This window comes from Alligator mississippiensis, chromosome 4 (assembly GCF_030867095.1).
Source record: "Alligator mississippiensis isolate rAllMis1 chromosome 4, rAllMis1, whole genome shotgun sequence".
Classification (NCBI taxonomy): domain Eukaryota; kingdom Metazoa; phylum Chordata; order Crocodylia; family Alligatoridae; genus Alligator; species Alligator mississippiensis.
In genome coordinates, this window is record NC_081827.1 from 71,385,684 (window position 1) to 71,411,239 (window position 25,556).

At 41.4% G+C, this 25,556-nt stretch overlaps 1 protein-coding gene across 3 annotated transcripts in view; it reads left to right on the forward strand.

Annotated features, from left to right (window-relative positions):
* LGR5 (leucine rich repeat containing G protein-coupled receptor 5) overlaps positions 1-25,556 on the forward strand; it is a 131,179-nt gene that overhangs the window by 21,834 nt on the left and 83,789 nt on the right. The window contains exon 1 of one of the 3 annotated variants that reach the window (XM_059726088.1): positions 24,026-24,207. The exons of the other annotated variants lie outside the window; for them this stretch is intronic. The gene's annotated coding sequence lies outside the window, so the exon portion shown is untranslated. Of the gene's footprint in view, positions 1-24,025; positions 24,208-25,556 lie in introns of those variants that run through there. 3 annotated transcript variants of the gene reach the window in all.

The window sequence follows — 25,556 nt, forward strand, 5'->3', positions numbered from 1 at the left end:
AAACTGCAGTAGCCAGTGTATGGCATGTGAAAGAAAGCTGGCAGGGTTGTATTCTTTGATTCCTAATTAACACCTTCAGACTCAAAAGAGAACTAACAGAAATACCATAAAATGTTGCAGCTGCATTGTTATTCCGCTTGGTTGGTTTGTTAAAAGTCGGCTGGGCATTGGCAGCTGCAATAAAAGAAAAGCTCAATGGATGTTTTGTATTGTGCCCACTGAAGTGAAAGAAGGCAACCATTTTATTTTCAAATGGCCAGCTGCATAGTGATGTTTAAATGGAGCTAAATGTAAGATTTACTGTTAATTTATAGTAATTGATTATAAATAAAGTGATAGTATAGCTTATCTTTCATCTTTTGTAGCCATTAGAGAAATGAATTATGAGGCACAAGTAAATAATTTTGAAGTGCTCTGGTGATAGAAAATGTTGCTCATAGAACTATGTAACCAGGAACAGTATTCAATATTAAAAATCAAAAGAATACCTTGGAAGCAGTTAACCAAGTTATTCTTTAGAATGCACTGTTTATACTAGGAGAGGTGAAGGTGTAGGTTTCCTTACTGGATGATCAAACCAAAACCCAGAATTTTTATACTGGGATCAGAACCAAATAAAATTTTGCGTGGAGAGCATGGAGTTGTATTTTGCTTAGAGTTGTAGAATAAAGAAGGCATTTAACTTTAGTAAGATAAATCTCACTGTCATTCAAAAAATGCAATTAAGGAAATATGTAAATCTAGATGTTTCATCAAATGCTAGCTAAAGGGTTACCAGTTCTTTTCCTGCACAATGACTGAACTAAAGAACTTTAGTGTCTGTGTAAGAACCATTGTCCCAGCCCCAGAGCCTGTTGGAAACAGAGTCCAGACTGGCCGTGGGAAATACCTACATATTTGACACAGGCCCTGTTTCTGAGAGAAAAGGGGGTGGAATAGAAAGTATGGAGATTTTACTGTTGCATTCTAATCAGCCATGATCTGCCTAATTTGCTTTGATCAGGAAGATAAACTAATTTTCCTATAGGCTGGATAAAAGTAATTAGCAATCCAATGCTTTCAAGTTTTTGAAAAGGGTAAAGAAAAGGAGAGCAGAAATTGTAATGGTGGGAGCAAAGTACATCTTTTCGGCTCATCTGAGAGCATTGTTAGTTGAAAATAGGATGGTGACATAGAAGAGAGCCTTGACTAAAGGTAGTTTCATAGGCTGGACTGCCACTGTAGAGCATGATCTACAATGCTCTGCAACTAAGGCAAAATTCCTGAAGAGTAATTTATCATCTGTGTTACTGTTTTTTTTTAGATTACGGTCTGTTTTACTTTAAAAATACCTCCAAAATGACATGGAAACATTGAATACAATTAGGAAAATTAAACATGTCATCTTTCATTACAACTTCCTTTGGATAATCAGTTTGTTTATTGAAGTCTGGATCCACCACTATCAACGCTTCATAAAGTTCTGCTTCTGGGTATAGCCTGTCACTATTAGAGATCACTAACTTGTGGTTCTATAACTTAATAGCTGTACAATGAACTGAGCAGGAGTCTGACTTCGAACATCTTGTGAAGTGAAGCCTCATGTATACCTGGTGGGAACCATTATTTCCCTTTGGTCTCACCCATCCCTACATTTCACTAACAGGGTTTGTCTGACAGCTTCTAAAGCACAAAAAAATTCATGATAAATTCATTAAATTGTAGACATGCAATAAACTTAGGACACAATATTGCAACCCTTTCTCATACAAATAAATCTCACATAAATCATCCCATTTCAGTTACTGACTAGGACCATATAAAGACTAACACAAGTCAGTGTTGCAGGATCAAGCCCCTATTTTTTTAAAGCTCCTCATTAAAAATAGAAATATGTCTGAAATAATATACCTACAATCCTAATCAGTTTAAGCAGCTTTAGAATTTGCCTTTTAAGGATATTTGTTCCTGTTGGTTTTGATGTTTGGTCACAGCTGACCATTAGCTATCCACAGCTGTCACCAAGTATATGCTCATCATCAAAGCAATCAGGTCCCAAAATATTTAGTGCACCACAGAGGAAATTACCATTATCACTATAGAGATGGTATGTTATGGGCAAGGCACTGGAGTTAATTAGCTGTAGCACTAGCCTGAAACCCAGGAGACCTTGCTTTTAATCCCATAAATCTGTGGTTCTCAACCTTTTTAGGCTCAGGACACCTCTCAGCAGGCCATGAAAAAAAAGAATGGAGCAATTCTTCTGTTAGAAAGAACTCAGAAAGACCACAACAGATCAGAATATTTTTTCACATTATGAATTCCTGTTTGAAATCTCTCGGTTTAGCTTGTGAATCATGTTTGCACACCTAACAGTTCTAACATTGTATGGCAGCCTTGAAAGGATCTCAAAGCACAGATCTAGAAACTACCCTCTCCTCAGTTGTATTTCATCTCCTACCCTTTGTCTATTTAGACTGTAAGGTTTTTGGAAGTGGGAGTCTTTTTATTGTATTGTTAAAATGTTTAACAAGCATAGAACCCCTACTCCCAATATATTTATTCTCACTATACAATGATTGAAAAGCATTTTACAAACCGATTTACCAATAATAAGTAAAATAAGTAAAATCAAAGATCTTATAGCAGCCATGTTGAACAGAAACTCTAAAAGATCTCCATAGCCAAACACAGAAAATTGCAGGCAGGCAGGCAGACTATAAGCAGTATCCTTATTGGATTTTCTCTGGGACGCAGGTTTAACATTGCTATTCTTTTGAAAAAGGTAATGAGAACTTTGAATAGAAATTTATGCTCCCTGAAAAACAGCCAACCTCATTGCACTCTACCCTCTGAGATAGTACAGTGAGGGGAAAGATCAACATGAGCTGAACCAGTATCATGTCTTACATCACCATAGGTTCTCTTTGAAGTCACCTGGAATTGTTATAAATGTTATTAGGAGTTTTGTAAAGTTAGATCTTTTTCCTCATTTATTTGAGGAAGGCAGGGAGGGGAGGAGAGGAGAGGGGAGGAGGAGTCACCATTGCTTTTAAAGAGTCTATTTTACTCCCTTTGAAATCAATGGAAGTCTGGTAGATGCCTTCAACAGGAGTATGGCTGTAGCCATAACGGTCCAGGAAATGTATGAGAAGCAAGGATTTTTTTGTGATATCTTTTATTGGACTGTTACAGGACTGGCACTGAGGGTAGCCATGACAATCCCTGGTGGCCACCTTAACCCTGCTTTGCTTGCCCACACTGGCCACTTGGGGTCTCAGCCTGCCATCTCACCTGCCACACCTTGATGTACAATACAACTGAGGAGGCTGTCCTCAGAGGTTGATGAGCTCATCTAGTCCTGCTCTTCCTCAGGCTCTGCCCTAAACAGGACTCCTCCAAATTGGTCCACTGGACTTGGGGCTCCAACTCCACTGCACAGTCTCTCTTCCCAGGGCTCCATCCCCACTGCACACAGTCTCTTTCCAGGCCTTATCAGCCCCAATGGTCTTAATTGCCTTTATGGCTACAGTCATGGTCTCCATCTGCCCCCATAGCTAGCCACACCCATGCCTCATACATATTAGTTTGTTTTCTTGTATATTGCGCCATCAGGCCTTGTCCTCATGTGCACCAGGCCCCCTAGCCCAATGCCCTGGCCCACCAGTTCCCTGACTGCACCATTCTCTCCCCCTCAGACTGGGTGCCTCTCCTGTCTCTTTAGGGCTACTATATCCAGCCTCTAACTGCTTGGCTTTAGCTCTACACAGCCCACTGTGTCCCAGACCCTTGTAGGGCTTTCTGTGTGGGCTTTAGCTTCCTTTACTGCAGAATGCCTTCCAGCACCCCATGCCTATACACCCAACCCCATAGCCACCACCCAAACCTCCAGTCACTTTATGAGCTAATAAGTGCAAACCCCTCTGGGTCTCTGCAAACTCCTACCTTGCATCTGCTGGCTCCTTGCTGCTTCCCTGGGTGTCTTTGTTGCCTGGTTCCCCACTCTAGCAGCCCAGGATAGCAGTAGTTCTGCCTTCAGCGGAGGTCAGGATCAGATTAAGCCCTCTGACTCAGGAACCAGGCTTCCAGGATGCTGGGCTCCACTTCTTCTGGTTACATGGCCTCCACCTTGTCCAGGGGGTTCTAATCATCCCAGTAGTCAGCTTGCTGTCATCTTCTTCACTCTGCTGTCAGGTGGTGCAGCTTAAGCCACGAAGCAGCAGTTTCTGTCCTCTTACCCTTCCTGGAGCCCTATCTGCCTGTGTCCGTGTAGCTAGCTCTCAAGCCATCCCCAACTGCACTTCAACTCCTGTCCCTCAGCTGCTTATTTTTTTGCAGCTGACCCTTTCTCAGCTGCCTTCCTGATTACAGCCCTCTGATGAAGATTTCCTGTTCTCCAAGTTGTAGGGGTTAGGGGACCCTGGTACATGGTTCTACTATATCTCTCCCAACTATACAGTTGGTCTAGTAAATGTTATCACAAAAAATAATAGATAAACCCTTCAACAGTAGTAGCATCTGTCCCAAAGAAAGAGGGAGATTGTGTTCAGAAAATAATTACACTGGGAAAAGGGGCAGATCTGGGGGGATGGACTGGGGAGATGGTCACAGTGGAGCTGATGCACTCTCCCTTTGATTCTTCAGTGTACTGTCAATATCAATAAGTAGGGACCTATTGAAATTGAGGGAGCTGCCCCCTGATTTCGTGGTCTGAGTGTGGCACCGGTCACCATTTTCCCATTGGAGTACAGGAGCCCCCACCCCACACCCCCGTCACTGATTGGCCAAGAGGTCCTGGAAGTTCTGTTCCTCTCCAGAGATGGCCATCTGTCAATCTCCAGGGAGAGGTGAGACTTCTGGGGCCCCTCGGCCAATCAGAGGCATGGGTGGGTTGTCATGCTCCACTATGAAAATTGTCCCCCCTTCTGTGCGTTGTTTTTTTGTGACTTTGTCTTAAGCCTAAGTTGATGGTGCGTATTGCATAAGTTGGTGATTTAATGAAATGTTGTCAAACTCATCTGGCCTTGTGGGCTGGATGAAGACTGCATGGTTGGTCTGTGGTTTGGATCAGGCCCACAGACTGGCCTATGTGCCAGATCCAGCACACATGAGCCAGTCTGGAGCACATACATCATGCAGGGCTAGTCTTGGGTGTGAGCTGCATGTAGCACTCATGCCTGACCAGCCCTGCACACTGGATCTAGCATGCAGGGCCAGTCCATGGGCCCCAGATCCATCATGTAGAGCTGGTCTGATGCAGGCATCATGTATAGCACATGCCCCAGACTGGCCCTGCCCACTGCACACAGTGCATGCCAGCCTCAGCACAGGGCTCATGAGACACCCACACCAGGCCAGCCCTGTGTGCTGGATCTGGAATAGGTAGCCAGTCTATGAGCCCAGTATGACCAGCCTCATATCCAGCATTCAGGACCAGTGCAGCATGTGTGTTGCATGAAGTAGATAGCCCAGCCCAGCCTGGGCCCACACTGTGTGCAACCTATGCCAGACAGACACCGTATACAGTGCATAGGGCCGAGGCCAGCTCATGCTGCATGCAGCATGCCAATCAGAGACCCACAGGCAACATTCTGAACCAGACAATAGGGCTTTGGCCTGTGGACCATGTCACTGACCCCACTGATTTATGTTTGCTTATAGATTCATAGATGTTAGGGTCGGAAGGGACCTCAATAGATCATCGAGTCTGACCCCCTGCATAGGCAGGAAAGAGTGCTGGGTCTAGATGACCCCTGCTAGATGTCTATCTAACCTCCTCTTGAAGACCCCCAGGGTAGGGGAGAGCACCACCTCCCTTGGGAGCCCGTTCCAGACCTTGGCCACTCTGACTGTGAAGAAGTTCTTCCTAATGTCCAATCTAAATCTGCTCTCGGCTAGCTTGTGGCCATTATTTCTTGTAACCCCTGGGGGCGCCTTGGTGAATAAATCCTCACCAATTCCCTTCTGTGCCCCCGTGATGAACTTATAGGCAGCCACAAGGTCGCCTCTCAACCTTCTCTTGCGGAGGCTGAAAAGGTCCAGGTTCTCTAGTCTCTCCTCGTAGGGCTTGGTCTGCAAGCCCTTAACCATACAAGTGGCCCTTCTCTGGACTCTCTCCAGGTTATCCGCATCCCTCTTGAAGTGCGGTACCCAGAATTGCACGCAGTACTCCAACTGCGGTCTGACCAACGCCCTATAGAGGGGAAGTATCACCTCCCTGGACCTATTCGTCATGCATCTGCTGATGCACTATAAAGTGCCATTAGCTTTTCTGATGGCTTCGTCACACTGCCGACTCATGTTCATCTTGGAGTCCGCTAGGACTCCAAGGTCCCTTTCCACTTCCGTGCCACCCAGCAGGTCATTCCCTAGGCTGTAGGTGTGCCGGACATTTTTCCTCCCTAGGTGCAGCACTTTGCATTTCTTCTTGTTGAACTGCATTCTGTTGTTTTCTGCCCACTTGTCCAACCTGTCCAGGTCTGCTTGCAGCTGTTCCCTGTTCTCCAGCGTGTCCACTTCTCCCCATAGCTTTGTGTCATCTGCAAACTTGGACAGAGTACATTTCACTCCCTCGTCCAAGTCACTGATGAGGACATTAAAGAGTATCAGTCCCAGGACCGAGCCCTGCGGGATCCCACTGGCCACACTCTTCCAGGTTGAAACCGACCCATCCACCACGACTCTCTGGGTGCAACCCTCTAGCCAATTCGCCACCCACCGGACTGTGTAGTCATCCAAGTCACAGCCTCTTAACTTGTTCACCAGTATGAGGTGGGATACTGTATCGAAGGCCTTCCTGAAGTCTAAGTATACGACATCCACCCCTCCTCCTGTGTCCAGGCATTTCGTAACCTGGACATAAAAAGAGACTAGATTAGTCAGGCATGATCTGCCTGCTACGAACCCGTGCTGGTTTCCCCTCAGCATAATTTGTCCTGCCGGGCTCTCGCAAATGTGAGCCTTGATAATTTTTTCAAAGATTTTGCCATGGACTCAAGTACATTGGAATAGAATCAGACATAGACATCTTGGGTACATACAAATGTTCACTGCACCCAGTCTACTTTTAAGTGGCTGTAAGATGCCTAGACTAGACCAGGAGTAGCATGTGCAGGCATTCGCCACTGTTTGGAGTGGCGCAGGCAGCCCAAGATAAGTTATTCAGGGTGAGGGGCTGCTGGCAGGTTTGCAGAGGCGAGAGGTAGTGGGTCCAGGGGGTGTTTGGTGGGTCTTGGGGGAGGAGACAGGACTGGCAGGTCTGCAGGAGGGGCCTGTCTTTGCCCAGTTAGGGAGGGATCAGAGGGCTGAGAATAGCCTGGTCAGAGTCAGGGGAATAGAAACATCACAGCTGTGGGGCTGAGGCTAGTGGCTAGGCTTTCCCGCCTTGGTGCTGTACTGTGAATGCATGCAGGTGTTCACTAGATCAGGTTAAGCCCTTTGTAGATCAGGTTAACCCTTTCTCAATCTAAGTTTGTTTCCTGAGATGAACTAACTTATATGAGGTGCACCATTTTTTGGCCAACTTAAACCCTGAGGACACTTGCACGAGTGGGCATTTAAATCGCTCTAACCCTGGTTAGGTCAATCAAAATGTAATGTTTGTACCTACTCCTAACAGTGTAATAGGACCTGGCTTTCTGTGTTTGTGTTGTAAATAGCAGATAGGAATAAAACAGATTTGTAAGGAACAGATTTCATTTCAAAGTCAAATAAGAATAAGGATAGTATTCATTATTTGTATTGTGGTTATATTGCAACTTAAAAGCCTTAATCAGGACTGGGATGCCATTGTGCTAGGAACTATTAAAACACAGAAATAGACTGTACACAGAGAAGCTTTCCCAGCAATGATAGATAAATGGGAAAATCATTTGATAATATGAATAGAGAGAAAAGGAGCATATATTCTCTCTTATAGATACCCTATTCAAAAAGAGCATCTTTAAAGTACTGCTAAAATTTGCTAAATTAATTTCCCCACTTAGCAAGACATTTTGAATAGCATTTACACTAGAGAATTAGTTGCAATGCAATTTCACCAACAAACAGGAGGAGATAGCTTCTCTAGCTGTGTTTTCCATCTCCTAAAATACAGTTTATGACACACCATATTTTACATACATTTACACCCATATTAAGTAAGCTCTTTGTATTAGTTTGTAAGTAATAGCAAAGTCAAAGGGAATGAAAGTTGGCAGAAGGAAAAAATGAAGGAAAAGAAAGTAAGGAAAAGATTAACTAATTGCTGAGGTGCCACAGATGTGTTAAACCTGGGTTTATCATTTGTATAAATAAAGGAGGCAATATGACCTATTGGATAGAGCATTGGACTAGAGATCTGGGTTCTTTATCTACCTTTATCACTCATTTTGCTGCATGTCCATCAACAAATCACTTCACTCCCTATTTCTCAGTCTCTATCTGTTAAAATGAAGATAATAATACTTATCTCTTTTGTAAAGTGTTTTGAGATCTATGGAAGAAATGTACTCTACAGAGCTAAGTATTATCAAAGAAGAAGATTTGACTAGTACATAATTACTTTGTGCCAGATAGCACACTCCTGAGCCTCTGAGAAGGGAAGGAAATCCCCTCTCAAATTTTTTTTTCCAACGGATTCCATTATGAAGATTAAGCTCCTCCCGCCCCCAAGCACTTCCTGGGTGCGTCTACATGAGATTCTTTACTGCACAGCAGACTAATTTGCTGCACAGTAAAGTTTCACTATCTACACATGCACAGCAATTAGGGCTCAGTAGACTAATTTACTGTGCTACCAGATAGTCCCAGAAGATACAAGTGGTATCCAGCAATGCAGTAAATTACTGTGCTTAAATGTATATATAGATGGTGATGTCGGGATTACTTTACTGTGGCTCAAATTGAGCCAGAGTATATTTAGTCATATAAATTGAACATTTAAAGGAGGAAACAATTATTCTATCCCACAACTTTGAGCAAAATCTGTTTTTTACTATATTCCCATAGGACTTGGGGTAAAAACAGATGCAACCTGTTGGTATCCAGAACCTGCATCTCTAGACCTGAGAGAAGTACTAAGAGACCTTTCATATTAGCTTTCCAAACCTGTATATTTTCTTCCAAAGAAACAAAGAACTAAAAGGATTTGTGTCTTTCCTTCAATAACAAACCATCAGCTCTAATAATGAAAGTTTCCATTTAGTCTTAACCTTCTTCCAGTCGAGCCTAATTTTAATGAAGAAGCTCTAAGGTTTCATATTGAACTTAACTCATCTACCACTACCACATCTAGCTTCCCACAAAAAAATCTACAGTGTTAAGTCTCACAACCCCACTGTGACGGTTTTAATGCTAGAGCCCATGGCAATGCCAGGAAAAAAATGTAAGGGTATGTCTACAATATGCTGTGTTACATAAAGATAAATGAGGTACTTGGGTACTGGGAGCAAGTATAGCTACTTTAAGGTGGTGTTCCTACTGAGGGATTACTCTTCTGAGGGTCACTCAGCTATACTCAGTATAAGAGCTCATATGTCTCTTCATAGCACTGTAGTGTCCTAAGAATCAGGACTTTTTGCTTAGGAGCCCTAGGCTGCTTGTAAACACCATGGGGGTTTACTTCAGTTTAATTCTCCCTAAATTGAAGCAGTGGGTTTTTAAAGACACCGTTTCCATTTAGGGTGAAGTAAACCCCCATGTGTGAACACAACAGTTGGGCCTGATCCTTACCTGCCTCTCTGGCAGCCGGGGGTGGGGCAGGGTGGGGAGTTGCCGGTGGGCCAAGCGGTCCTTGAGCTGCGGGGGGAGGAGGGAGGTGTTTCCCTCTGCAGCAGTGGCAGACCCCCAGACGGCATCCTCCCACAGGCATCTGGCACGGGTGGTCCCAGGGGGTACCATAACCATGGAGGGAAGCACCGCACCCCACCCCCAACCGACAGCCATGAAGAGAAGCACTTGGCCCCTGAGCAGTTCAGGCAGGCAGGTTCCAGGGAGAAAAAAAAAAGAACAGGCTTACCACTTTTTTTTTTTCCTTCAGTGGAGTCTTCTTGCACAGGTTGCCGCCAAGCTGCCTACCCAGGCTGCCTGTACAGCCCCAGAGCTGCACAGGGCTTGGTGCATTCCTCCGCAGCTGTAAGGTAGCAAACTAAAACACCTCAGACATATTTTATTCTGCTGCCTCCCAAAGTCATTTAACGTGCAACCTCCTGCTGACAGTGTAAACAGCCATGCCATTAAATCACATTACACCGCCAACAGTGTAAACAGTCGCAGCATAAAAGTGGTGCAAAAGGGCATTTAAGCCACTTTAAAAGCCAATTTTGTGGCGTGTACAAAGGCCCCTAATCACTAACCTACATCTCTGATAATTAAATGAGATTAAATCATAGTCAATGAAGGTTATATGGAAGAAAATAGTCTGCAACAAAGAAAGTATTTTTTGTTTTCCCGATTTATAGAGGGGGAACATTTTCAGATGTACCTCAGTGATTTTGGAACCTAAGGCCTCTTCATTTCCCGTAGTGTTTCAAGAGCCTTTTAAAATATTGCCATTGGTACATATTTCATGTTTCTGGGAAGACTTACAGAAAGAAAAAGAAAGAAAAACTTTAACACATCACAAATCATTTAGACTGACAACTTGACAATGTGAAAGCAAGCTCCTCACTCTCCCACATAAAAGAAAATATCTCCCTTCATCCACAGAAAAGCCTGAGTAAATAACTAGGCCTTAGGATGTGCCCCAGAATATCATCAAACTCAAGTTCTATCAGACCAGGGTGGTGAGAGAGAGGAAGGAAGCAAGTTTTTTCCTGTAGTGTCCCACACCAAAACCACCCTGCCCCCAGCTGTATGTAGTGCCCTATCTTACAGACATGTCACCTCCCCTCTCCCACCATTGGCACTGCAGTCAGCCAGAGTATGTATTAACTGAAGGGGTTTTCATTGCCCCCAGCCCCCTCTTTCCATCCACATGCAAACCCCTTTAATCCATGCCTAGTGATACTTTCAATCCAGCTAGCTGGGGGAATTTCAACCCAACTAGCTGGGGGAGTTAGAGCCTAGCTTCTGCTTTCACTTGGGTAACTTGTTTTGCAGTGAGGATGCAAGTCTCTCAACTGTTGATTGATTGTTTCCCAGTGCTTTCCCACAGTTCTTCTCCTGGTCTTAGGAAAAATGAGTTTTCCCACAATTCACTAGAAAAGGAGCCAGTGAGTGGCCTCACTGCAGTACAAAGAACCATGGAATGGGCCTCCAGAAGTTCTAGGGGCACCTAGGAGGCAGTATAGCACCGATGAAGACACAGTATCTCAGGTATGGCTTTTCAGTGACTGTTTACACATGGGCTGCGTGCATCTGGGTGGCAGCCATCCAGGGGAGCTCTACAGTGAAGATATGATGATCACTTGTCAAGTCAGGTAATGATAAAAAGAGTTTTCTCATAATTAGGCTTACCCAAAACATGGGAATTTTCTCCTTAAAAAGCAGTAACACAGTCCTCCAGTAGTGGAAGCAACTAAATTTGATGCACGTTCATAATGAGATAGGTGAAAAGACCAAATGCAATTATGAATTGCTTGAATGTCATCCTCCAAAGATTCTGGACTAGAGTAAAAAACTGGAAATGATTGTATAGTAGTATTTAAATGATCCTAGGGGCAAACATAAATCTACAACCAGATATTTCTCTTTTTGCATGATATTATAGGAACAAATAAGATCTGTGTAGTATAAAAGAGGAAGAGAATCTCACTCCGCCTCCAGGTTGAATATTTCCATGTCCATCACCATGAGCTGACCAGCATGGAGATAACAGCCTTCTGACAGCAGACTCAGTGAATAGGCTTGAAGATACTTGAATTTAGAATTTTTTAATTGATAGGTTGTTACAATTTATCTTCATGTAAAAAACATTTTGTAGTGATCTCCACAGGCAGCCATTTAAAGTTTTCTGAGTCACATTTCATTCTTTTCCTCTTTCTCTACTCTTTTTCTCTCCTATGCATAAATATTTCTAATTAAGCATTTAAACAACAATGACAAAATGCTAGGTTCCCGGTGAGATATCTCAGATCTCTGGCTTCACAATTCCTGGGGAAAGGGAGTGGACTTGTTTACCCTCCCATGCAGCTAAAGGCAGACGCTGTACCTGATGCTGTCTATATAGAAGAGCAGGTTCATGAAGGAAGAGGAGGAAAGGAGTTCCCAAGAATATGCTGATGAATAATCTTTAGAGTTAAACCATTCCCAGACAGTATTTTGGTAGTGGTCAGATACAGTGAATGAGAAGCCAAGCCTGAATGTCTGAAAGTAAGAAGGGAAAGAATATAAATATTAGACAGGTAAGAGTGACCCAAACAATGCAAGCTTGCATGTATGGGGCAGGAAGGTGTTTGTGTGTGTGTTTGGTTTGGAGCAGAGGTGGGCAATTATTTAGGCTGGTGGGCCACTTAATAAGTTTTGGTGACCTGTCGAAGGCCACACATCTCTCTCCTGTCTCCCTCCCTCCTTCCCTGAGCTGTGCAGAAGCCTGAACTCAGCTGCAGCTTCAGTACTCCCCTTGTCCTCCCTGCTCCCTCCCCCACAACCTGCAGCTTTAGTGTTCCCTGCTCCACCCTCCATGCCCAATCCAGATCCAGCAGCTGTCAGATGTGTCCACAGCTGCCCAAATGCAGCCAGCAGCTTCTGGGTTGGGGCTCCAGGTGCAGGGGAGAGGTGGGGCATACTACATCTGTGGGCAGATTATAATTCCACTTCTATGATGGCCACAGCCTTGGCTCAGAGAGAGAGAGAGAGAGAGAGAGAGAGAGAGCGCACATCATGCCAGAAGAAGCCCTGGTGGCCTGGCACCATGTGGCTGCCAGACCCGCTCTCTGCCTGTGGACTGGATCCTTCATTTGGCCAACTCCTGTCCATCGAATCAGTTAGTGGGCCAGATCCAGCCCATGGGCCATATTTTGCCCACCCCTGGGTTTGAGGATAACCAAATTACGGAAAAAATCCCTAAAATATAAATTGAATAATTGTGAAAACTATGAGAAAAAAATTAACCTAGTACATGTGTAAAAGGGTCTTTGTCTTTAAAAAGAAGTCACAAGAGAAAACACAGTTAAATGATGATTATTGTAAGTTTCTTTTAATTATTTTAAAATAAAATTAACAGAACAGTTTACAGGCCTTTCAGTAGGAGAAATGTAAGAGTGCTTTGTTACATTAAGCAATCAAGTTGTGCTTTAATCAGCTTCATTGTTGAATTAGAAGAAACATACCTTTCTCTTTTAAAATAGTAACATAATTGTAAAGCTGTCAATCTAGGGTTCCTATTTGAACTGATTACACTTGATAAAAATAACAAGCCATGACAAATAGAGGGGCTAGGTTTCAGTAATTCACTGAAGAATGTCTCTACCAAGCCTTTGTGGCAAAATGTCTTGTTTGCGAGACAAATGCAGAGTTGAAATAACAACCCATGAATACCACTGGTGAAATGGCTATGTACACAAGGTGAATGCTAAAGCTTTCCTTTCTGAATGGATCTTTTAATCCAGGCATTATCTAGGCTCTGAAAAAGTCTTCACCAGCCTTACGTACAGATTAATGGGAAAAGCTGAGACTCAGAGTTGGGCTATTTGCAGAAACAGTTTTAAAGATTTACTGATGGTTGACAAATGCCATTTACGCTTTCAAAACCATCAATATGCTATTGAAAAGGATTTAAAGGGAAATCCTTCCACTATAGAAGAAGACGACTTTGAAGGATCTCCGTGGTAGCCCGTGGTCCTCCCACCCCCTTCAATCTTTCACTGGCTTCCTTCAGCATACAGGACCCCGAAACGCGTGGCTATGGAAAAGGGGATGGAAAGGCCCCTTTCAAAGACATTTGTCTATAACTGAATGTGCCAATCTGCTTTTGTTTGGCCATGAGAACTGAATGGAACTGTTTCCAGAAAAAGTCTGTTTGCTCTTGGTCAGCCCATCAATAGCCTTTCTGCTAATAGATTTTTAATATGAGAGTTGGAAATAGCAAAAGAGAAGCTTGATTTTTTTTTTTAATTTGAAAAATGGTTAGAAAATATTCCCCACCTTTTCTGCATGTGTTTGTACTGCTGGCATTTATCTTTTACTTTGACTTAAAAAGTACCCCACTATATTCCATGTGGCAGGTCACATACTTGAGCATTTTTTAATTAAAAATAACTCTTGTCTCAGCCAATTTTAAATATTTCCCTTTGCCCTCTTTGTGACTCATTGAATGGTTGCCTTAATGCATCCATTCTTTCAAAAATAGTTATGTTATCAGATTAAATTAGAAAAAGTTGCAGACAAAGGTTCGCTGGCCTAGATATTCCTTTATATTTTGTTTAACTTGGGCACAGGATTGCAGCAGTCCTTCATTTTTCCCTTTGCCTTCCTGAATATTCTCTCATTTAAGCACCAAGGAGAAAATTCTTTAGAGCTAATACAAAACAATAAGTGGCAGAACCCCTCCCGCCAAATCTAGACAGAGAATTCTGCTGGGATTTTGGCCTGAATGTATCAACAGGCACAGAATATATCAGAGCCTTATTCAGACAGTATCTGCAGAATTTATGCTTTTAATTTTAAAAAGTATCTAGCCCTTCTATCCTTTGTTGGTGATGATAGGATTTCCCCAGTGTGAAATGTATAAAAAGTAGTATATCTGTGTCTACTGGAATCTGTACAAACAATCTAAAGACAGAGAGGTGGCCTGTTTAACATTCAAAAGCTGATGCCAGCACATGGCCCAGGCTGAGAGGATGAATCCTTTTCCTACAAGTGTGTACACCTTGCACCACTTAATACCAAAGCCTCTGCACAATGTCACCAGTCCAGCCTTTTGAATTTGTGTCCCCAATACATGGGTGCTAAAGACATGTAACATTAAGTTCCACTACCCTGAAGTCTTCTCTTATGAAGAAAGGCAAAGTTGGACTCTATAGCATGTGGAAAATAAGATGAAGTTCCCAGCTAGTGACTTACTGCTGATTTGGCTATATTTCTCTCTTTCCCCTTTGCTTGAAGGTGGAATAAGTTTTGCCTCAGTTTGATGAAGAATTTTAACAACAGCCATGTGTGAAAGATATCTTCTCATTCCTACCACTCATCTAAGGGCAGGGTAGAGCTGGTAAACTATAGAAATGGCAGTTCTGTCAGGACTTAGAGGACACCCATTCATGTCATCTACCCTTCTACAAGCAAGTTTTTTGGTGGCTCACCAAAGTGGCATATGCCAGAATTTAAGCCTTTAATTTCAAATTGTTAATTTCAGTTCCATCTGGAAAGTGCTACTACCATACTGATGTAATGCTAAGTAATCATTTTCCTTTCCTGATGAAACTGATCAGGAAGCTGATCAAACTAGGGTTGGCAAGCCAGTCAATTGACCAATCAAATACTGTAAATTGACCAGTCAATTGACTGCATATTTTTTTAACCGGTCAATGATTACAGCAGTTGGAGGGGAGGAACTACATTTGTATGTATTTTTCTTGACAGAAGTATAATTTTTATTGTTTTTGGACACATTTGAATGGGATATTTTTACTTTTTCTGTGTATTATTTGAACCTATTGGCATTTTTTTACAATTTCTGACCGATATTTGATCAGTCAGTTTGACCAACCCTAGATCAAAACTGAAACAAAAAGTAGGGAGAGACCATGGAAAAGATGGGGCTATAGGAGTAAAGCAAGCAAGACTGAAGAAATGTAAGGAATTAAAGGAGAAATACACAAATAAGGGGGAAATGCAAGAAACCAAAGGCAGAGAGGACTAATCCAAAATAATGAAAGAAAAAGAATAGGGAGAGAAAAAGAAGTGTTAACATTACATGAAGAAGAAGCTATGAAACATCTTTCACATTTTCTTTTTCCAAGTGAGAACATTCCAAAAAATATAATGAAGTTATATTTGATTGTCTGTAAATATTATATCTTTATCCCCTAGTGACCAAACCAAAACTGAATTCTCTTTTTAACTACTACTCCTGCTCTGACCTCACTATCCTCATGTTTAAGGGAAATTTATTCAACACCTTTAGAGGGCAAACTTTGGAACAAAAAAATCATAACCTGGCTGGACACTAAGAACTAAGGACTGTCTGCAGCAGCAAACACTGATATCAGGTTTATGATACATTATAATTTATCTAACTCCTGAATTCTTTCCACACAAGGAAGGTGATATCGACCCTCTTCCCTTTTGATAGGCCTTCATTTCCCAGCAATCAACTTCTTTTCTTCTGTTAATTGTGTCTGCTACCACTGAAAATTTCTCAGTCCCTCCCCTCTGCTGTGTTTCACTATGCTGTACCTGGCTTCCTGTCATCTCAGAGACCTGATAAAGAATTTATTATATTAGAAGGCTTGTCTAACTTTATCCCAACTACATAGTTGGTCCAGTAAAAATATCACCCTAAGAAATTTGTGCCTCTCCCATAACTTCTGGACCATCGCAGCTACAACATCCGTCTTACACTACTCTAACTCTATCAGGAGGCACTACTTCACTGTCAGAGTGGCTAGGAGCTAGAACCAACTTCCAAGGGAAGTGGTGCTCACCCCTACCATGGGGGTCTTCAAAAGGAGGCTAGACAGCCACCTACCTGGGGTCATTTTACCCCAGCATCCTTTCCTGCCTGTGGCAGGGGGTCAGACTAGATGATCTGCTTAGGTCTCTTCCAACCCTACCAACTATGAAACTATGAAACTTTTTAATTTACACACACACACTATGAATTCCTGTTTGAAATCTCTGGATCTATCTTGTGAATCATGTGTGGTGTTTATACACCTAGTAGCGCTGATATTGTTTAGCAACACACAATACCTTTAAAAGGATCTTATAACACCCTGGTTGAGAATCACTTGTCTAGCAGGTACAGCATGGGACAGAAAGTCAAAAGAACTGGGGTGAAATCTTGGCATCACTGAAGTCAATGGGTATTTTATCATTGATTTCAGTGGGCCAGGCAGTCCTGAGTTCTCCTTCCTAGCTTTTTCATTGATCTACTACATAAAAAGTGGCAAACCACTTGCTCCTTTAGTCCCTCAGTTTCCGCTGGGAATATTGATGATTATCTGAATTTTTAAAGCACTTCAAGCCGTTAAACAGAAGAGTGTCCTTGGAAAATTCACTTCATGTTCAAGAGGCAAGGATTTTGGGGGGTTGACATCTTTTATTGAACCAACTACATGGTTAGACAAGCTTACAAGTGTAAGGCATTTTTCATTGTATCCAATCAGGTTCAAAGATGTGGAGCAGATGGGTACAGTTTCATAGATACATACAGGGTCATGTAGTTAACATGTAAAGAAAATTTGGCAGTGCCTGCTTTTATTTGCAAAATATTGGTGTTTTGAATATCACAGCACACTTTCTCCATCAAGATATGACACTAATATTTAAGATCTGAAACCAAGATGTAGCAGAGGATTTGGCAGGACAGCAGCATTTAATTATCTGTCATTGAAAGATTTTCCTTTCAGTCATTTTAAGATCTACACAGAAAATGGCAGCTCACCATCCAGAGATATGAGGTTGACAAAAAATGAATTATATAAATATACATTTAGTAAATAAAACAGCTAACACCAACTATATATTTAAGATCTAGCCACCACCCTCACTCAAAGTAGTAGCTTACTCCACTAGTAGTCCTGTTACTGTCAGTGGAAATATACATGGAGTGTTAAAAAAAAGAAAGGTATACTGCTTTACCTATATAGGTATAGATGTTCCCATGACAGCTTTATACAAGGATAACTGCATTTACACCAGAGACTACACCAGAATAACTATATTGGATTTTTAAAAAACCCTAAACAGTAGAGTTATCCTGGTGCAAAAGCTGTAGAGCTCAGGCTGAAATGCTTTCAGTGTAAAATTAAAGAGCCTGATTTTCATGAATTTCAAAACCACTTGATACTATTCCATCAGCATTATGGGGCCGTAAAGCAAAAGTATATTTACTCCTACTTTAAGGCTCCTTCACATAGTTCAGAAGGGTAACATTTTTAATATTGTGCTCCTTTTTTCCAGTGTAAATGGAACAAGCCATAAGTAGCTCCTGGAACTTAGAGATAGATTTCTTATCTATTCTAAATGTTAAAATAGATTATAAATCTATTTTTATTAAAATAGTTCATATCAGGAAATAAAACAGGAGACCTTTTCCCTAATCAGTCCGTGCCAAATGTTTTGATCTTTTAGTTCCTCTGACCTGTACATAAGGTGCTAAAAAGGCTATTGGCCAGTCTGAAACCAGCAGACTTCAGAGCCTACCATATTTCAGCAGAACAGACTCCCACTGACATCAGTGGACACTGTGCATGAAGGAAAGTGGCAAAACTGAAGCTCCATAAGTTTCAAGACAGGTTTAAAATGTTCAGTTTGGTTACTACAGAACAGAAGAATGTGTAAATATATATTTTATGGGTACACTGATAGAGATTTTTGGGGCCAATACTAATAGCCAATTTTTAAGGAGGTATATCAGCCAATACTGATCTCATTTCCAATACAGCTGTGTGCAGCTGGTAAGTCTGTTGTGGTGGAATGGGAAGCGGGGAGGAAAGGGGTGTGGGGAGGCAGATCAAGGCCCCTGTGGTGAGGGAGGGAGTGGGGCTGGGGCAGGGCAGGGCATGGGACAGAGCCACGGCTCATTCAGGGGGTGCAGGGGGGTGGCTCTCCCTGCTGCATGTACCCCAGAAGGGCAGGGGAGGGAGGGGGTCCATGTGCCTCAGATCTACATGGGGTGTGGGTGGAACTGGCACTGGGGTGGCACCAGGTAGGTGGCGGTGGCAGTGCTGGGAGGGGGCTATAGATGTGGGCTACAGCCACCCCCAAAATTGCCATAGCCACCCCATAGCCCCTGTCCGCCTCCTGCCCTGCGCAGATCTGGGGGCACACGCCCCCCCCCCCCATGCCCTCCCACACAAGTGCTGGGAGCAATGGCAGGAGCCGCTGGATGAGCAGACAAGCCGCCGAATAGCTGTGTGCAGCAGCAAGAGCTGCCCCCTGTGCCCCCTATATGAGCCCTGGCTGGGCAGCACCTGCCCCTGCCCCAGTCCCACCCCCACACCCTCCTCACCATGGGGGGTCTTGATCTGCACCCCCACGCCCCTTCCCTTCCACCACAACAGACTTACCAGCTGCACACAGCTCTCCATGCTTCCAGCTGTGCTCCTCAATGCCTACATGCTGCGCTGTGGCTGTGTACATGCACAGGCCATTTATCAGCCAAATTATTGGCCACATCAGGCCGATTTCCAATATAGACAATTTTCTTCATACTGGTGCCGATCCAATATCGGACTGATGTATTGGTGCACCTGTAATATATATTTCAGCAAAGCCTTTCCACAAAGATTACCAATTGCATAAATTGGAGTATAAAGTTAATATATGTAATATAAAGCATCAGATCCCTTGCTGAAGTTCTGAGAACTGTAGAACAGAATAAAATATGTTAAATATAATGAAAGCTGGTGTTACTAAAAATCAAACATGAAATTCCAATACAAGAAAAAGGGATAACTGTAGAGAAGGAAAAAAGTATAAATATGAAGCTAAACATAATCCATTAATCCATCTGAAAACACCTCTGAAATACAAAACTTGAAATTATGTATGTAGGTAATGAAGTGCAGTCTAGAGGGAATTTAATGGAGCACTGCCATAGTCTTCAAAAGGACCAGGATTTTACCCAGGGTTTCTAGGCTTATAATTTCATTTTTTCAGTTTTTTCTTCTATTGAATGCCATAAAAATTAGTTACCTTTTTATCCTTCCAAATTGTGCTGCAATAGCAAAATGAAACAAATACACATATGTAAAATAAGGTGTAGACCTTACATTTTGGTGCAATTTAAAGAACAGTGGAACAAACTCTACCTACAGTTACACCCTCACAAGCCAAGTGAAGTCATCACAGTTATATCGGTATGCCTAAGGAGAACTTCTAGATCATAATAGTCTAGATCAGTTAAGATGTTTGTGCTGTGCAGAGTTTATAATTGGGGATTATTTAGTAACACAGAATGAATTGGACCTCAAATGTACAACTTAGGAAATAAGCCCTGTGAAACTTCTGTCCCTCTGTTTTGAGTCTTCTTCAGATACTTCCAGGCAAATCTTGTATTTTCTTCTGTACATCTCAAGGTGCTTGTGCTCAATATTCTGTCCTTACTGGTCTCAGCTTTCCTCCTGTTATACAGGAAAAGCAAAATCAAGTTGTTGTAAACTTGGAGTAAGAAGAAAATTGGCTTGCAAATTCTGAAATGGAAAAGATATTCAAGATATTTCCACAAGACATTTCTCATCCTAAAGCTTTGGCAAAAGTTTGAGTCAAATGGGTAACAAAAACAAAAAAGTTTGAAACACTGTGAAACTGAGAAGGAATTAACTTTTTAGTTAGCCTTATAACTCATAAGTCTCACTTTTCTCAGCTTGACCCCACATTCCTTCATCAAAAACAAGATATATCTGAATTTTCTAAAGGCAGATAAACTAATTTTCAAAAGCCTTGATATTTTATACCATGTGTAAAGATGCCACTCTGTGTGTGTATCACAATAAGTATTTGAATAAAAAAGTAGAGAGCTTGTGCTACCTAATTTATAGAAATATATATTTTTTAAATCTATCACTGGATAATGTCATTAGAAATGGGTGGCGGGGAAATCTCATTCTTTTCTCATTCAATTAGCTCTTCTTACTACAGTTGTTTAAATTACTGAATTAAGCCTAATAAAATATTAGATAAATGCAATAAATGATGGCATCTCTGGGTGATTTCTGTAATGTATCCCGGTAACTGTCATTTATATTATCAACCACAAGTGAACATCTTGTACCAGGTTTGAAGGGAAATGACTTTACAGCAATAAGCATCATTCAGTCAGTATTTAGGAAAAGCAGAGGCTCAGAATCTTTGCACCTAAATAAAATGTCAGGTACTTGTCAAATTAATTCAGCACTCAGTATGCTTCATCTGATCTTTGATCTTTACTTTCTTCCTGACCCTAATTGTTTGCTCTAGTCTGCTCACTCTGCTGGAGTCTTGGATAAACTGAATGGCAAAATTGTTTCCTGAAAAGATTAATGATGCATGTAGTATTTGCTTAACAAATGTTCCATAGTCCAGATTTAAGTCAGTCTTTGACATCTATGAGAGAAATGCCCAGAATATGTAAGAATAATAGGTACTATTTTAAATTACTGTAATACAGTTTCTTCACTAAAGGGCCCAATTTTGCCCTCAGTTACACCTGAGGAACTGTATTCTAACTTTAGGAGAGTGAAATAGGACTGGGCCTGTGCAGGTGAAACTGCTGAACACCTCTGGAGTGAATAAAGTAGGAAAAGAGAACGCATTCTTCATCCAGAGGCTGCATTTGTACTCAGTGCTTAGCCAGGAACAGAGGAGAACATCCCTTCCCTATGAGATCTGTCCTTAAGCCAGTTGAGACTTATTTACTTTTTTAGTGGACATTGTATTGCAAAGGTGTTCAACATCCTGTAGAAACAATATTTAAAAATAATTAATAGCAGTCTTTTTTCGGGGGGGGGGGTAGAAGGGTGGAAAGCAAGTTCCTTGATTTTTTATACACCTTTTATGCTGATATTAAACAAGCCTACATAATGGACTCATGTGTCAATGTCTTGCTATTATTATAAAGGCTACTGAGAGCATAGCTGATTTTTTTAAAAAGTATTTCCGTGTTTTGTCTTGTAGGCTCAGATCTAGTTGCCATGTACCAATATACCAATGAAGCAATCACGCTAGTTTGTTATTCTAAGCATCTCTTTAGAAAAGTTATGCATATTATGTAATGTCTCTCTCTCAAATCTTTCTTCCTGCAAAATTATAGATATTCCCACATACATGATTCAGTTCTTGAAATGTGAGTCCTTGCAGAAAAACACCTTAATCATTGTTTCTTGTGAACTTCCCAGAAGAATTATAGATGCAGTTGGAAGTCAATTGCGTGAATAAATACTATAATTTTATTGTCAGGAAGTCCCTACAGTGATTATTTATACAACCATACTTGTCTCTGTACTTCTGGAAGGGTATGTACTTATGTACCTACTAATACAGTAACATTGCTTATTTGCATATTCATTCTGAAAGAATCCATTACAATGAAATATATGATTCTATAACTTTATGTAGGTGTTCTGTGAAACTATTGCCAAGTTACCTATCCTTTATGGAAACTGTATCCTAAAGGGTCTTGAGAATAATATAATTGGGAGGCAATGTGATCTATGAATAAGGCGCTGGAAAGGGCTTCAGAAGACTTGTACTCTATGGCTATCCTGCTGAATGATCTTGACCAAGTCTCTTCCAGTCTTTTTTCAGTGAAATGGTGATACTTCTACTTACTTTGCCATTTAGAATATTTGGAGATCTGATGATGAAACCGGCTGCATGGAAATTAAGTCATAAGAATTATTACTTTAGTATTTGCAAACTTAACTTTGGACAGCAGTAAATGGTCACTATTTTTATATCTTTGGTAAAGAATTTGCATTTAAGGAATAGCAGATTTTGATTAGAAAAACTAGTCCATTGTGGTCTTAGGTTTTTGGCTAAGATCAAGTGAGTAGATCATAAAACCAGTACTCTTCTTTCACAAGTGTAAATATCTTGGGAATATTATTACTAACCTCTCTTCCAAACATCAGACTATGTCAAATTCTATAGAGAATGGCATAGGCAAATGTTCTTAGTTAGGTAGCTGTTCCTAGCTAATGAAAATTGAGTATTTGCATTCAGGCTGTTGTTGTTAGTATTACAACCTAAAACAGATTAAACTTTCAAAGACTGTAATAAAAATAATCATTCATACGTCTTAGGCAAATAGAAACCCAGATAAGACATAACTAACAATAGAAATTAACAATATAAGCAATATTTTCAGGACATAAATTTATAAGTTGCAAAATTATTTTTATCTAATATTAAATTGCTAGAATAGTTCCATGATGTTTAAAAGCAGCAAGCTAGACTTCTCAAGTAGATGTTAAAAACTAGTTCACTTAACTTGGTTTGCTGGATTTGGGGAGTTTATTGTGTCATACATGCTTTCAAGTAGGTAATTGGAGATTTTTGATTATGTTTGCAAAAGAACAACAACATTGAGAAATCTGAATTAAAAAAATGTCTTATTTTTTCTGTGCATTTGGATCATGTATGTTCTTGTAACATTTGCAGGTTTCTTGAACTCACTTGAAGTGCTGGGTACTGTGAAAAATTGTGTGCATGTGTGAGTGAGATGTCATTTGAAATATTTATTATTTTTTAAAAACAACCCACCACAACAATATTCTCTGCTTTTCTCAAATGTGAAATTCTTCTCCCTCTACTATAAATTACTGGTCAGAAGCCCAGGATGGTGGGCCACTGGACCAAATATAGAGATTTTTACAGATGCAATAGTGCAACCTGTTACAATAATTCAAGTAATTTTTTGCATCTTCTTCAAAGATAAAACTTTTGTTCCCTGACACATCACTACTGCCGGCCAACTCTTGGAGACCAGGTTTTAGAATTTTTACTGGAGACCAGGTGATTTTTGTCTGTCTGTCTGAAACAACCTCTGGCAAAGTACAATACTGGAGCCTAGTAGTGTATATTAAATTTTATAATGTTTACATCTGATGTTATGTTATTCACATCATTCTATATTACCTTTGGAATTCAGTCTCATGGCAAACTCTCATTAAAGTCAGTTGGATTTGCACATAAGTTTTAATGGAAGTGCATGGCAATATGTTTGCTTGTTATAAAAATATGTTTAAAAGATTTCAGGGTTCTAATAATTGCATGTTTAACTATAGTTTTTACATATCTTATTTATCATTGTAGCATGTAAATGTATATCAGGTTTGAATAGAAAAGTCTAGGGCTTAGTTATTTTGATTTTTAGGGCGAACATGTGCAAAAAAAAAAATGGTAGTTTGGGGGCTGGATCCAAAACTAGTATAAAATCAGTTCTATTGAAATCAGCTGAAGATCTTTATTGTTTATATGAAGCTCTTTATTGTAAAGTTCTTATTGTTATAAGAATTGGTATTGTTATTTTTATGTGAAGCTCTTATTTATTATTACACTGAAATTACTTATAACACATTCTCCATTCCCTCCTCTTTTCTAGCAAGAGCCAAGTACTACACTAGTTCTGACAGGCTAGTATAAAGCAGGGAAACAGAAAAATTGGTAAATACACCTTCTGAAAATATAATTTAGCTGGTTGGGGTATAAGGCCAATCCTAGGCACTCCTTAGTACTGTTTTCAGTGTAAGTGGTGTGTAGAACCAGTCTACTAAGTAGCTGTTGCTTGCTGTATTGGCTGCTTGTCTAAACTGACAGATATGCTCTTTATCCTGGAGTCTGTGCCTCCTTTGGAACAAGCAGCTGCATATACCAATATAGGCTCTCATACATGTGCATCAGGCCTCAGTGAATTTAAAAACTGGCCATTTTATTAGGCATATAAGAATATAGGAACATAAGAATAGAAGGATCTTGGCCTAGTCCACTCTCCTGCATTTGCAGGCCATAGTTACAGCAAGGAATCCCCCAAATCACCATTTTAATATTCACATTCAACTACAGGGCACAATCCCTGAAACAACAAGAACACCCTATAACATTCTGTAGGTAAAAACAGAGGAAGTGAGGGCATTGCAAAGCCATACCACTAAACTGAGAAGCAGTTAGTTGGTTAATATATGCTCAGAGAATCCTAGAACTGTGCCCCAAGCTACATGAAAAGACCAAAACCCACACAGTTCATGCCAATCTGACCTATAGAAAAAAAATCCTTCCTGAAGCCAGATTTGGAAGTTAGTGGGTGCATCTACATATGCAATTTAACATGCATAAATAAACTCCAGAGCTTATTGCTCCAGAGTTTTTTCATGAACAGCACATGGAGCCCAGCTGGACCAGCCTAGGATGACAGAGGAACCAGGAGGTCAGCCTGCCACTGCTCCCCCTAGCTCCACAGGCTGCAGAGAGGCTGGCTGAAGTATGAGGGTGCTTCAATGTGGGGCTAGTTGGCAGGCAGCCCTCACACTGAATCACCCTTATGCCCCAGCCCCCCACCCCACAAAAACATGTGGAGCCCCACCTAAGCAACTAGCCCAGGGCTGCTCCAATAGGGCTGCATTTGCAGCAGAGGGCTGGCTGAGGCACAACAGAGCTTTAACGCGGGGCCAGCCCATGGGCTGAAGCACCCTCATGCTTCAGCTAGTCCCCGCTGCTGCATGTGGAGCCAGGGGGAGCAGCCAGCCCAGGGCTGCTCCCCCTGGCTCCACATGCTACTGAGCAGCTGGCTGGGTCACAAGGGTGCTTCAGCGAGGCACCCTTGTCTAAATGTGCACTACTGTGCATGGAAAACTTCACAGCAGTATAGTACTCTTGTTTTACAAGACTATTCTGCTGTAGGGTTTATTCATTTTGCGCACCCTAATAGGGGCGCACACAGGGTTCGAATTACGGGGGAGCTTGGGGGCCTTAGCCCCCCTATAAGAGACAAGAGCCCCCCATAAGAGATGAGAGCT